Consider the following 13,911-nt stretch of genomic DNA (forward strand, 5'->3'; position numbering starts at 1 on the left):
ATTTGTCTCAAATTGCTCAAGATTGATGACTATAACAATGGGCTCCCTATTGGAAGCCTGATAAAGAACTCTAAAACCTGGTGAGTAGAGTGGCAAAAGGTATTGGGGGTGGAGGACAAGTAGAAAAGAAACAGAATGAGATGAGGGTCTTTAATGTGAACAGCTGTGGGAAGTCCCAGCTACACACAGGGCAGGGGCTTGGAGGGAAGCTCGCTACCCTAGGGATGTTACTTGGTGGTGGTATCCAGTTTTCACACCCCAAAAATGGGATTTTTTTTCCTCATACACTAGAGCAGTAGTTCTTAGTAGAGATTTTTTCTCCCCAGGGGACATTTGACAATGTCTGGAGTCATTTTTGACTATTGTGCCTGGGGTGGGGGGACACTATTTTTAATCCCCTGGGCATCTGGAGCTGTAAAGACCATATACTGCACAAGATAGCCCTATAGCAAAGTACCCAGCTCACAACCTCAGCAACACCCAGGGGAGAAATCCTGCTCTGGAGGCTATCCCTCCTTGAGGGAAGGAAGCAATCCTAGTATGTATGGTTAGACTGGAGTTACACTGCTGCTTGAGAAGAACAGGAGACTTGAATGGCTTGGATGTTTCCTGTAAGATGAAGGATTTCATGGAGTGTCTCTTATGGGGCTGTGGTGCTGCTGCACCAACACCAGGCGTTAGGTTATAGAGTTCAAAGTGGTCTTGAGAGCAGCTCACGTCGTCGCCTCAGCACCATGGTCAGGCAAAGCCAAGGTGGACTCCGGGATGGGAAACTAGATTCCCTGACAAAACAGCCTTGTTTCTGCTCTTCAGATGGTGTTTTCTGTGTTCTCCTGTTGATTTAGTTCTATCTGCCCAGTTGGGGACAAGCTCAGTACAACCAAGGGCTATGGATTCTCCCTTTCCGGGGCCTCCTACCATTCCTAACAAATGGCAAGTCCTCAGGAAAGAAATGTTTAAAAAAGTAAAGTCACCACTTAACTCAATGTAGTCCAACAGGCTGACAACCTGAAAAAAAAATTAGGACAGGAAGAAGAAAACCACCTTCAGTGGATGAATATTTTAAAATTAAAGGCTGCAGTACAGGTATTGTATTTCCTTAGAATATTAATATGCCCTCACTGGAATACATCATTGAAATTTCACTGGAAAATTAGGAAGGGCAAGGGTTTCAGGCTGGAAAGATATTTTGAATATCTTAAGAGATTGAAATAAACAAATTATGAATCTGTTATGTTCAAGACCAGATTATTGATAAGGCAGTAAGTTTTAGGTCATTTTTATGGTGGCAAATGGGGAAGCCTCAGGATTGTTGTGTCCTAAAGAGCTGCTCATCAAAATATTTTCCAGATTCTTTGAGTTGCAAGGGAGCATAAAGAATGGTGTTTCCAACCTACTCTGCTTAAAAGGCTGTGACCTGCTCAAGATCACTTAGTGGCAAAGCCAGGACTAAAACCAACTTCTTAACTACTAGACTATTATCCCAAGCTGCTTTGCTTGCCATTTGTCATGGTGTCTGACATTCCACCATCTACAGGGAGATAAAAAGTGATAGGTGTTTGGAATCAGGCAGATTCCAGTTTTGCTGCTCCCTTTCTATGGGCTTAACCTTTCTGACTTCAGTTTTGTCATCTAGGAGGAGAGGAATGAATCATTATTAGTTTATTTGTGCCATAAAAGCTTCTAGTCTCTTAAAGCTCTTTCTTATATGCAGTTATTACAAGTAATTTTCATAATTCTGACTAGTGTTTATTAGACAGTGATCCTGGGAACACTTGTTCTGTAAGATATGCTTGAAAATTTTCTGTGACTAATGTATTTTGTGGCTATAAAAGTGTGGCTGACACCAATTAAACCAAAGTAAAAAGGCACAGGAATTCTCAGAGACTTTACTAAGTTAATGGATACTATGATTCACTAAGATGACATAATAAGCAGCATTTCACAAATTTGTTTAACCATAGAACCCTTTTTTAGTGGAACATGTCATAACATCTTGTGGGACATTAGTTTTTGTAGAAGACAGTTTGGGAATTATGATAGGTTGATTGGTGGTCCCACCCCCTTGTTTCTGGGCTCAGTCATGTGGCTTATTTTGGCTGATCAGTTGTTAGTGTGATGCAACCAGAGGCTTGGAAAGTTTACTGAGGCTTGCTCTCTTGTTGCTCTTTATGATCTTAATCATACTCTTCTCTTGTTCCTTCATCGTAATCATGAGTTTTCACTAGAGCTAATATCCTAGAAAGATGAGAAAGACTTGGGAAGAAGAGTGAATTTGTTTCAGCTTAGGTCATTTGAGACGTGTTTACCCAAAGCCAACCATTAGCCAACTACCACCAGAAACATGATCCTGGCCAGAAGCCAGCTGAGCTAGAAAACATGCAAGTGAGCCCAACCAAGATCAGAAGCAATTACCAATTTAAATCACCTGCAGATCTGTGAGCAAAATAAAGGTTACTGTTTTAAGCCATTCAGTTTTGGGTGGTCCTTTATGCAGCATGATGTGAGGCAATAGAAAACCGATTCAGGAATTGTAATGGGAACTGATACAGAAGTGGAATTGTCCACACTCTGGACCCACCTATTCATTTTATTCCTACATGTGAAAGGCAGTCTTCTCCTCCTCCCCAAATCCCTAAAGATCCCTTCTAATCACAGCATCAGACTCAAGGTCCAGGATCTCAAGATATGTAACAGGTCCAAATATGGGTCCTTGGTATGTAGTTCCTTTGAGTTGAAGACCTATGAATGAAAAAGAGAAGTGATTTGACCCAAACCTAATGCACTGGGGTAAGAAAGGAAAAGATAATTATAGTACACAATCCCATTTAAAAAGAGGAAAAATGGAAAACACATAGAGGCACTGGTTCTTAGCAGTTCTAGAGTCTAGCCTTACAAATGGTGCTGGGACCTCCACTTCAGAAGAGGGGAATGTTTCTTTAGTTGTGCTCCTTAAGAGTGACTCTCCAGCCCACTGTTTTCTATGGTTCTGTGCTCTGTCCTCTAGGATGTCTTTGCTTTTCCACTCTTCTTGGCCTTTGTGGCCTTTGAAAAATTTTCTCAGCCTCCTTCCTGCTTGTAGATATGAGGTACCCAAAGGTTTTCTTACATTTTCAAAAGTCTCAGTTTCTTTTTGTATAAATTGGTAAAACTTTTGCTATTATAGTACCCTAAAATTTTTTTGTGAGTTTCTTATGAATCTAATGAGCCAAAAGCACTACCTATAACTCTTTTATAAAGCTGGATCTCTCTCTGGACTTAATTGCTGTTATTTGGGCAAGTCAGGCTGCTGTGGGACAACGCTTTTAAGATTTCTAGCAGCTCTTTTGTCTAATTTAGAGAGTCTTGTAGGTTCTGCTTTATTTCAGTGGTTATAATAAAAGGTCTTAAAGATAAATATTTGATGGGATACTTGCCCTAGGCTGTATTTTACTTTGAGACTCTTTTGCTAACTGGAAAAAGGTGAGAAACAATTTTATTTTCTAGCCAGGAAGTCCTGGTCCCTCTAGATTTGCTTACATACTGGTCAAGTATTTTTCTAACCCTTTTCTTTCTTATAGAACCTTACCAATATGCAGGTAATAAGAGCCACTGCACAGTTAACATTCTGCCCTAAAATGTTATTGTTCAAATGGCAAACTTCATTAGATTCATTTTCTACCTTCTGAATGATGGCAGTTCACCCATTTTTTGCTCTGAGGCTGCATGACACATGTCACTTTTCCATCCTTCTATAGCTGTTTTCTTATCATTTTTCTAGTCTCTGCCCATTGCTTGGTCTCAAAACCAGTGTCACATTTTTTTCAGTTTTGGTTATAAACACACCTTTGATTCTAAATAATTTCTGTGTCCGTTATCTGTTGCAACAAATAATGTACATAATACATCACCCCAAAATTCAGTGGTTTAAAACAACCCTTGACTTAACTCATAAGTCTACTGATCAACAGTTGAGGCCGAACTGTATTTCTTATCTCTGACATGTTCTTTTGAAAGATCAACTGGTTGTCAGCTGAAATAAGATGGCCTCAGCTCAGGCCACATGCCTCAACTTCATAGATTGTTCATCCACCCATGGGCTAGCCCAGTGTGTTCTCATAGCCATGTTAGAGTTCAGAGTGTATAAATCCAGTTGGACAAGAGGGCAAGCAGAAATTTGTAGGTGGTTGTCAAGTTTCTGTTAATATCTCTGGCCAGAGCAGGGCAAATGACCAAATTCATAGTTGGAGTACGAGGAGATCATAGTTACAGGGAAAAAGATATGGATGGAGAATGGCTATGAAATGGAGGCTGTTAATAACCTCCATTTACTATGGGTTTTCTGTGGAAGTACAGGTATTTGTGAGTTAGAACTTTGTTCCAGTACCTCCCTGGAAGAGAATCCACTGATGTCATGGGTTAGCTCTCTTAGTTTCTTTACCTTTCCAGGCTCTTTCATAAATTTGCAATATTCTCAGATCTACCTACATTTCTTTTCTGTATGATCTTTTCAACGTAAGTTTCATATGTTTATTATCTACAGGATTGAGTGGCACCTTATCTTATTTGTCCCAAGTTAATGGTGATCTAGTGATTTAATATATAAAATTCTCCTCCTCAGAAGAATGAATAGCTGACAGAAATAGGAAGAGAGGGAAGAACCAAAGGGGACAAAAATGATCACTGAAAGCAAAGGTATTTGAGTGCCTGTGAAGGTGTGAATGTGTATAATGTGGCTACAGTGTGTACATTTGCATTGTGTGTTATAGATGCTAGTGTGTGTACATAAGTTTTTATTAGTGTGCATATGTGTGAATATATACTTGTGCACCTCTGCATTAGTGTGTGTTTATATGAATGGTGGTGGGTGTTCCTTCCCTGTTTGTTAAACAGTACTAGGACACTTGACCTGACAAGTCAATGGACAGTGATGAGTAATCACAGGTCAAGCTCTACAGGAAAAGAAGAAAATACGAAATTGTAACCAAAAGGGTTATAAGAACAAAGCAGGAGTTGGAGGGTACCTGCATTTTATCGTGCACTTCTAGGACTGAGAAATTCCAAACGGCAATAATGAGCAATTCCCTACCACTTCTCCCTCTATGTCCTTTCTTAAACCTGGATGCTAGGGAAATATGAGGTAAAGCATCCATGTTTCCCTTCCATAAAGTAATATGAAACAGAGAAGCCCAAGGTAGATTTTATGTCTCATATTTTTCCACCAAAATGTCACATTCTTACTGGAGATAGAAGACCAGGAAGCGGATATGTAGTTCTTTGTCTCAAGAGTGGGATGATGTTCTGTTTCTTCTGAAATATTTTAAATGTGACAAAAGCAAAAACAGATTTGTCATTGCCAAGATTCTCTTCCAGGAGGTCTGTGTGAGTGAGGGACTTTACTGGTTATTCATCAATTTCGTGAGTCCCAGAAACCTTCCAGCAAAGTCAAGAAATCTGGAATTCTTTGGAAATCTTGAGTTGCAGCTCCACACAGTCCATCAGACTCGGGACTGGTGGCAAACTCCTGTTTTGTTTTATTAACGTATTTGTTATTCCAAGGATATTCCAATGGAAGCTGGTCCCATTTGATACCTTAGTGGAGACTGATGAAGGGAAATCTTTTTTAATTGGCAGTGGATTGCGAGGCCATGAGATTGAAAACTTTTGCTGGAGGAGTTCTATAATCTTAGATTACCTAGTGAGAATCTGCTGTATGAGATAGGCATTACTACTATTATCCCCATTTCAGAGATTAAATTATGAGCCTTTGATCACTTACTTGGGATTATTCCAGAACAGTGCTCTTGAACACCTCACTATACTGACTCTACACATGGAAGGTGATGTGCCTTCCATGACCAAGAGGCTGGAAGCTTCATTTACTAGCCTTAGTTGTAAGCAACAGCACAAAATGCTTGACTATAGGTTGACACAGTCTAGATTTTACTGTCTGTCCTTTTATTTTTTTGCCTACCTACAGTTTGATTGCATACCAGGTCTAGCACCACAAAGCCTTTTCGTTGGCATTGAACCAAAGTTACCTTTAGCTGTTCCTGAGATGCAAAATCCTACCAAGTTGCTGCTCAGCCTTAGGAAGTGACATTTATCTTAAGAATTCACAGTACTTCCAATTCAAAACTTGATTTACTGTGATTGTAAGTCATAAAAATGATGCATGATATGTTGATTTGATGTAACAATCAATGTCTGTTTAATAAACGACCACAATGGGTTTACATTATCTCTACCTGAAGCAATGTGTGACTTCTCAGCCCATATTTCATATTCTAGCTAAAAAAAAATCCTCACATATGCATAAACATATTCAAAGGCAAAAGACTTATTTACTGATGAGAGCCTTAAATTGACCAATTTGTAGCTTTTTTTTTCTGAATAGAAGAAAGCTTTCCAAAAAGAGATTGCTACCACGTGTAGTGGATTACACATAACTTGCTCAGATAGGAAAAGCAAGTGAAATGGAATATTCTGTTTCTGATTCAGTCCTATTCTTACCTACACATAGCTCTTCTTAAGTGAACTTGACAGTGTTGTGGACTGATATTAAGGTAGACTACTTTAGTAAACAAGAAAAAGGGTTTCACTCCCTACAATAGCAAACAAGCTTTATAATAAAAATTTCTTTGTGCAGGGGAAGATATTATAATTTTCAACACACAATAAATATATTTGCTAGTCAAAAAACATTTCATTACATGCCAATGTACTTTATTGTACATTAACCATGTTTTTTCTCTGTATAAAAAGGTATCATTTTCTACTGTAAAATGTCTGCAATTTATTTTTACTAGTCTGTTTTTGCCATGAAGTAAGAACATTACATTAAGTAGCCTTTACTGATAAGTGAACCTTATATAAGGGGTGAAATGTACAATAAAATCTCTGAGCATTATTGTTTGGGTATCTGTACAGTTCTGAGAGCAAACAGAGTTAAACTTTTGTACTAGAACAGCTAATTTTATTAACACAGCTGATCTGTAATTATTGGATTTACTGGAGTCCTTTACTTTGATACTCTCAGCAACTATAATAGATGTGTATGTTCTCTAAAATAACACTGTTGCATGCTTCAGCTACAACTATAATTTTTCCTGACAATGTCTCTTCTGGGTTAAAAGCATAATTAATACTTTATTTAATCCTTGCATACTGTATACTTAGTTGACCATCATTAAAAATGGCACTTGCTCAGAGCCATATAGTTTCTTCACAGTTGAATGTATTTGACCCTGATTACTGTTTATTGGAAATACACCAAATAAATAAAAAGGGAGCTGCAACAGAGTTCTGGCTCTATATTTTCTGTGCTGAGGGGCACTGAGACAATGACTGCACATTGCTTATAAGAGTTGTGAAAATTTTTGCAGGTTAGAGAACTACAGTCTTACATTTGAACATATTTGATTCACTACTTGTGGGGATGATACTTGTCTTGTACTTATTTCATTCTTATTTTAGCAATAAAATCACAGGCAGTTTATCCTTGAGGATAAGAAGAAGCTGATGGCAGGGAAAGGGCTGGCTTACTTTGCTTGGTTGGGATGATGTATCTAAACTACTATTTCTGAAGAAACCAATGCCTTCAATCTCCCTGGCTCTGTGGTAGGTGCTTCGTGTATGCTATCTTATTTAATCAGCACAGCACCCCTATGAAGTAGGCGTTAATATAACCATTTCAGGAATCTGGGACTGGCACTACAGTTTGGTTAAATTACGTGGCTAAGTCACAAAGCCAGTGAATGTTGTTGGGGCTGAGATTTGACTTCAACATAGCCTGAATATTCCCACACAGTATGAGAAATGTCTAAATGTTTGAAGCCCAGGAATGGAAACAGAAAAATCTACTTGAAAGAAGAAATTTGGAGAAGTGTAACTAGAGATACCGTATTTCTAATGATTTAATATATAAACTCATTGACTATAATTGGTTTAACTCTGAAATACTTATGTTTGGTGTGCTACACAGAAGCATGTGTTTTGTGCTATCAGAAACAGGCATACCTTGTTTTATTGCATCTTATTGAGCCTCACAGATACTGCGTTTTTTACCAATTGAAGGTTTGTGGCAACCCTGTATTGAGCAAGTCTGTTGGCACCATTTTTCCAACAGTATTTGTTCACTTCATGTTTCTTTGTCACATTTTGGTAATTCTAGCAATATTTCAAACTTTTTCATTATTATATTTGTTACGGTCATCAGTGATCAGTGATTTTAAAAATTGCAATATAGTTGATATACAATATTATATTAGTCTCGTGTACAAATTAATGATTTAGCAATTTACATACATTATGAAGTGCTTACATATATAGTGTGGTCAGGGATCTTTGACTGTTACTGCTATAATTGTTTTGGAGTGACATGAACCATGCCCATATAAGATGGTGAATTTCATTGATAAATGTTGTATGTGTTCTGACTGCTCCACCCACCAGCCGTTCCCCCATCTCTCTCCTCTTTAAGCCTCCCTATTGCCTGAGACAAGACAATATTGAAATTAGGCTAACTAATAACTCTATACTGACCTCTAAGTGTTCAAGTGAAAGGAAGAGTTGCGTATCTCTTACTTTATTTATTTTTTGGATATAATTAGTGCATATTTTATTTTTTACCATTTTTAATTTTTATATTGAGGTACATACAATAAAATGCACAAATCTTAGTGTGTAGTTCAATGAATTTTGACATGTGTATACACTCATGTAACCATCACCCTGATTAAGACATCAAGCATTTTCACTTCATCTATTTCACCCATTTCCTCACCTGCTTCTCTATGTCAACCACCAGTTTTTGGTGCCTGTGAGTCTATTTCTGTTTTATTCATTCATTTGTTTTGTTTTTTTAGATTCCACATATAAGTGAAATCATATAGTGTTTGTCTTTCCCTGTCTGGCTTACTTTACTTAGCATGATACCTTTTAGGTCCATCCATGTTGTCACAAATGGCCAGAGTTCATTTTTTTATGGCTGAGTAATATTCCATCAAATACTCTTTATGCACATCTTCTTTATCCATTCATCTATCAATGGACACTTAGATTGTTTCCATATCTTGGCTATTGTAAATAATGCTGTAATAAATATAGGAGTACACACATCTTTTGAATCAGTGATTTTGTTTTCTTTGGGTAAATCCTGGAAAGTGGAATTGCTGGGTCATATGGTGTTTCTATATTTAGTTTTTTGAGAAACCTCCATACTGTTTTACAGTGGCTGTACCAGTTTATGTTCCCTTCAACAGTGTACTAGGGTTCCCTTTTCTTTCATTGTTTCTTCCTCACTAAGTTTAATCACTTTTATGCATTCTCTATCAAAATATCAATGACATTTTCCACAGAGCTAGAGCAAATAATCCTAATATTTGTATGAAACCACAAAAGACCCTGAATAATCAAAGCACTTTTGAGAACCAAGATCAAAGCTGAATGTATCACACTCCCTAATTTAAAACTATACTATGAAAGCTGTAATAATCAAAATAGTATGGTACTGGCAAAATATCAGACACATGATTCAGTAGAACAGAAGAGAAAGCCCAGAAATGAGCCTATACTTACATGGTCAATTAATACACAACAAAGGAGACAAGAATATACAATGAGAAAAAGACAGTCTTTTCAATAAACGGTGTTGGGAAAACTGGACAGCTACATGCAAAGGAACAAACCTGGATCATTATCTTACACCATACATAAGAAATAAACTCGAAATAAAGACCCAAATATAAGACCAGACACAATAAATCACTTAGAAGAAAACACAGGCAGTAAACTCTTGAACATCACCATTACAATTTTTTTTTTCCTGAATATGTTTCTCCAGGCAAGGGAAACAAAAGCAAAAATAAACACATGGGACTACATCAAACTAAAAAGCTTCTGCACAGCAAAGGAAGACATCAACAAAATGAAAAGACAGCCTACTGTCCAGGAGAAGATATTTGCAAATGATATATCTGATAAGGGGCTGAAAGCAAGGCCCCTTGCACTGAACAGTTGGTCAAGTTGTGAATGTAAAGGAAAAGTTCTTGAAGGACTTTAAAAGTTCTACTCCAGCAAATATACAAATGATAAGAAAGTTGAACAGCCTTATAACTGATACAGAGAAAGTTGTAGTGGTCTGGATAGAATATCAAACCAGCCAAATACTGCTTTAAGCCAAAGCCTAATCCAAAGCAAGGCTCTAACTCTCTTCAACCCTGTGAAGGCTAAGAGAGGTGAGGAGCTACAGAAGAAAAGTTTGGAGCTACCAGAGATTGGCTCATGAAGTTTAAGGAAAGAGGCCAACTACATAATATAAAAATATGTTTTGCAAAGTATGTATCACAATGCAAAGTGAAGCAGCAAGTGCTTATGTAGAAGCTGTAGTGAGTTATCCAGAAGATCTAGCTAATATAATTAATGAAAGTGAATACATGAAATAGTATATTTTCAGTATAGACCAAACAACCTTCTATTGGAAGAACATGCCATCTAGGACTTCTATAGCTAGAGAGGAGAAGTAAATGCCCGGCTTGGAAGCGTCAAAAGACAGGCTGACTCTTTTATTAGGGGTCAGTGTAGCTGATGACTTTGAACTGAAGCCAGTGCTCATTTATCATTTCAAAAATCTTAGGGCCCTTAAGAATTATGCAAAATCTACTCTGCTGTGCTCTAGAAATGGTACAACAAAGCCTGGATGTCAGCACATCTGTTTACAAGTATTTTAAGCCCATTATTGAGACCTACTGCTCAGAAAGAAAAAGATTCTTTTCAAAATATTAGAGTTTATGAACAATGTACCTGCACCCAAGAGTGCTGATGGAGACGTGCAATGAGATTCATGTTGTTTTCATGCTGCTAACACGACATCCATTCTGCAGCCATGGATAAAGGAATCATTTTAACTTTTAAGTCTTATTATTTAAGAAACACTTTTTACAATGCCACAGCTACCATATATACTGATTCCTATGATGGGTCAAAATTAATTGAAAACCTTTTGGAAAGGATTTACCATTCTATATGCCATTAAGAACATTCATGATTCATAGGAATATATGAAAATATCAACATTAACGGGAATTTGGAAGAAGTTGATTCCAATCCTCGTGAATGACTTTGAGGGGTTCAGGACTTCAGTGGAGGAAGTGACTGCAGATGTGGTGGAGAGAGTAAGAGAACTAGAATTAGAAGTGAAGCCTCAAGATGTGACTGAATTGATACCATCTCATGATCAAACTTTAATGGTTGAGGAGTTGCCTCTTACGGGTGAGCAAAGAAAGTGACTTCTCGATTAGGAATCTACTCCTGGTGAAGATGCTCTGAGGACTGCTGAAATAAAAAAGGATTTAGATTATTACATTAAGTTAGTTGCTAAAGCAGCAACAGAGTTTGAGAGGATTGATTCCAATTTTGAAAGTTCTACTATGGGTAAAATGCTATCAAACAGCATCACATGCTGCAGAGAAATTGCTGACGAAAGGAAGAGTCGATTCAAGTAGCAAATTTCAGTGTTGTCTTTTTCTAAGAAATTGCCACTCCCACCCCAGCTTTTAGCAATCACCACCTGATCAGTCGGTAGCCATGGTCATGGAGGCAGTACCCTCCATCAGCAAAAAAGATTACAACGTGCTGAAAGTACAGATGATCATTAGCATTTTTCAGCAATAAAATATTTTTATATTAAGATACCATTTTTTTAGACATAATGCCATTGCACACCTTATAGACTACAGTGTAGTGTAAACATGACTTTTATATGCAGTGGGAAACCAAAAATATTAATTTAACTCACGGTATTTGCTTTATCATAGTAAATATCTGAAATCAAACCTGTAATATTTCCAAGGTGTGCTTGTATAGTTTACTTAGGTACCAGTGACAGACCAAATATACTTGCGAACACCTTACCGTATAAAGAGAGCCAAGCTATAAGATTTTAGGAATCTAACATCTCTATTTTCTCTGCTTATGAGAAGGAACTGAGTATTATGGTGAAATTATTCTTATGTTTTTAGAATAAAACATCTTTTACTGAGTACAACAAATAAACACAGCAGCTATTTTTAGAAAAGATTAAAAAAAAAAACAACCTCAAAGTAAAGCATCTCTAACTTTTGTCAAGAAAAAAACTTGTTGCATATCACATTTGTTGCAAGGGTATTTGTTTAAACAATCTCGTTTTCTACACAGTTACTACCATTTTTTTTTTTTTACTTTTGTCATTTCATTTTTATCACCCTCAGTGAAAAAGAGAGGTTTATCCAGGCAGAAATAAGCTTCTCTACACTTTCAAGTGTTGTTTTGGATGTGGCATTTAATAAAAATATTAAAGTATTTTCAAACATAAACAACTGACTTTTCATTGCTGCAAAATGTAAGGGATACCTAAGCCAGCAGGAGGAGTTTTCACACGCTGGGATACTCAGCTTCACAAAGGAGTGAAGTTCTGACACATGCCACAGCATGGGTGTACCTTGAAGACATGCTAAGTGAAGTGAGACACAGAAGGACACATACTGCCTGATCCCACATCTATGAGAGACCTCGGACAGGCATATTCAAAGAGACACAAAGTAGAATAGAGGTAACCAGGGGCTGGAAGGTGTGGGGTATGGAGTTATTATTTAATGAGTATATTCAAGTTTTTATTGAGTATGATGGTGAAAAAGTTACAGTGATGGTTGGTTACATAACATTGTGAGTGTATTTAATATCACTGAATTGTATAATTATAGCTAAAATGAAAAATATGTATATTTTACCACAATAAAACATTTTTTTCAGTGAAGGTAAGAATTCTGCCAAGAACTTAACAACTCAGGGGCAGAAAGTTCTAACCTCTGTTACTGGACTTAATACCTAAATATGTTCTGATGAACTGATTCAGAAAGTTCCTATGTTGGCTCTTCTTTCATTTCATTTGGTTCATTCATTCAGTAAATATTTATTTAAGTCATAGTGTGTCACAGCAGACTAAGGGACAAAAAGGCTGAAGAAGGAAGCTTTCCAGCCTTCAGGACTGGGAGAGATGACCACATTCACAAATGATGCAAATACAGTTTAAGGGCTGTTATAGAAATATAATGAATAGTAGTGGGGATAAGGGAGGTTCCTGAGGGGATCAGGGATTCATAGAAAAGTTGATAATCGATCTGGGTTTGAACTTTGAGAAGGAAATGGGTTGCTTTTTATAGTTCAATAGTATGCATTACATCGCTCACATTTTCTGCCTTGGAACCTTGGATTTAAGATATTTGCAGCATTAAAATTTTTTTTCCCTTTATACATAAGCATATTGGTTCCTAGAGGCAGAAAGACGTTTGGTTCATTCTCCATCCTGCTTTCTAAAAATCTGTGAGCAAAACTACTTTGAGAAATAATTCAAAGTAAATGAAACATGCTCAGATCCTTCAAAGAGCTTATAATCTTTTTTAAAATTGAAATATAATTGATATACAATACTATATCAGTTTCAGATGTACAACAATGATTCAACAACTATATATATTACTAAATGCTTACCATGGTAAGTGTAGTTACTATCTGTCATATGAAGTTATGGTAATCTTACTGACTGTATTGCCTAAGCTGTACTTTCATCCCTGTGACTTATTTTGTAATTAAAATTTTGTACCCTTTTACCCCCTTCATCTATTTCACTAATCCTCCACCCCCCCCCCTCTGGCAACCACCAGTCTGTTCTCCATGTTTATGAGTCTCGTTCTGTTTTGTTTTATATTTTAGATTCCACATATTAGGGAAATCATATGGAGTATGTCTTTCCCTATCTGATTTCACTTAGAATGATACCTTCTTGGGTCCATCCATGTTATCACAAACGGCAAGATTTCTTTCTTTTTTATGGCTGAGTAATAATTCACTGTGTAAATGTACTACATTTTTATCCATTCATCTATCAGTGGACAC

This window comes from Manis javanica, chromosome 9 (genome assembly GCF_040802235.1).
Source record: "Manis javanica isolate MJ-LG chromosome 9, MJ_LKY, whole genome shotgun sequence".
In the NCBI taxonomy this organism is placed as follows: domain Eukaryota; kingdom Metazoa; phylum Chordata; class Mammalia; order Pholidota; family Manidae; genus Manis; species Manis javanica.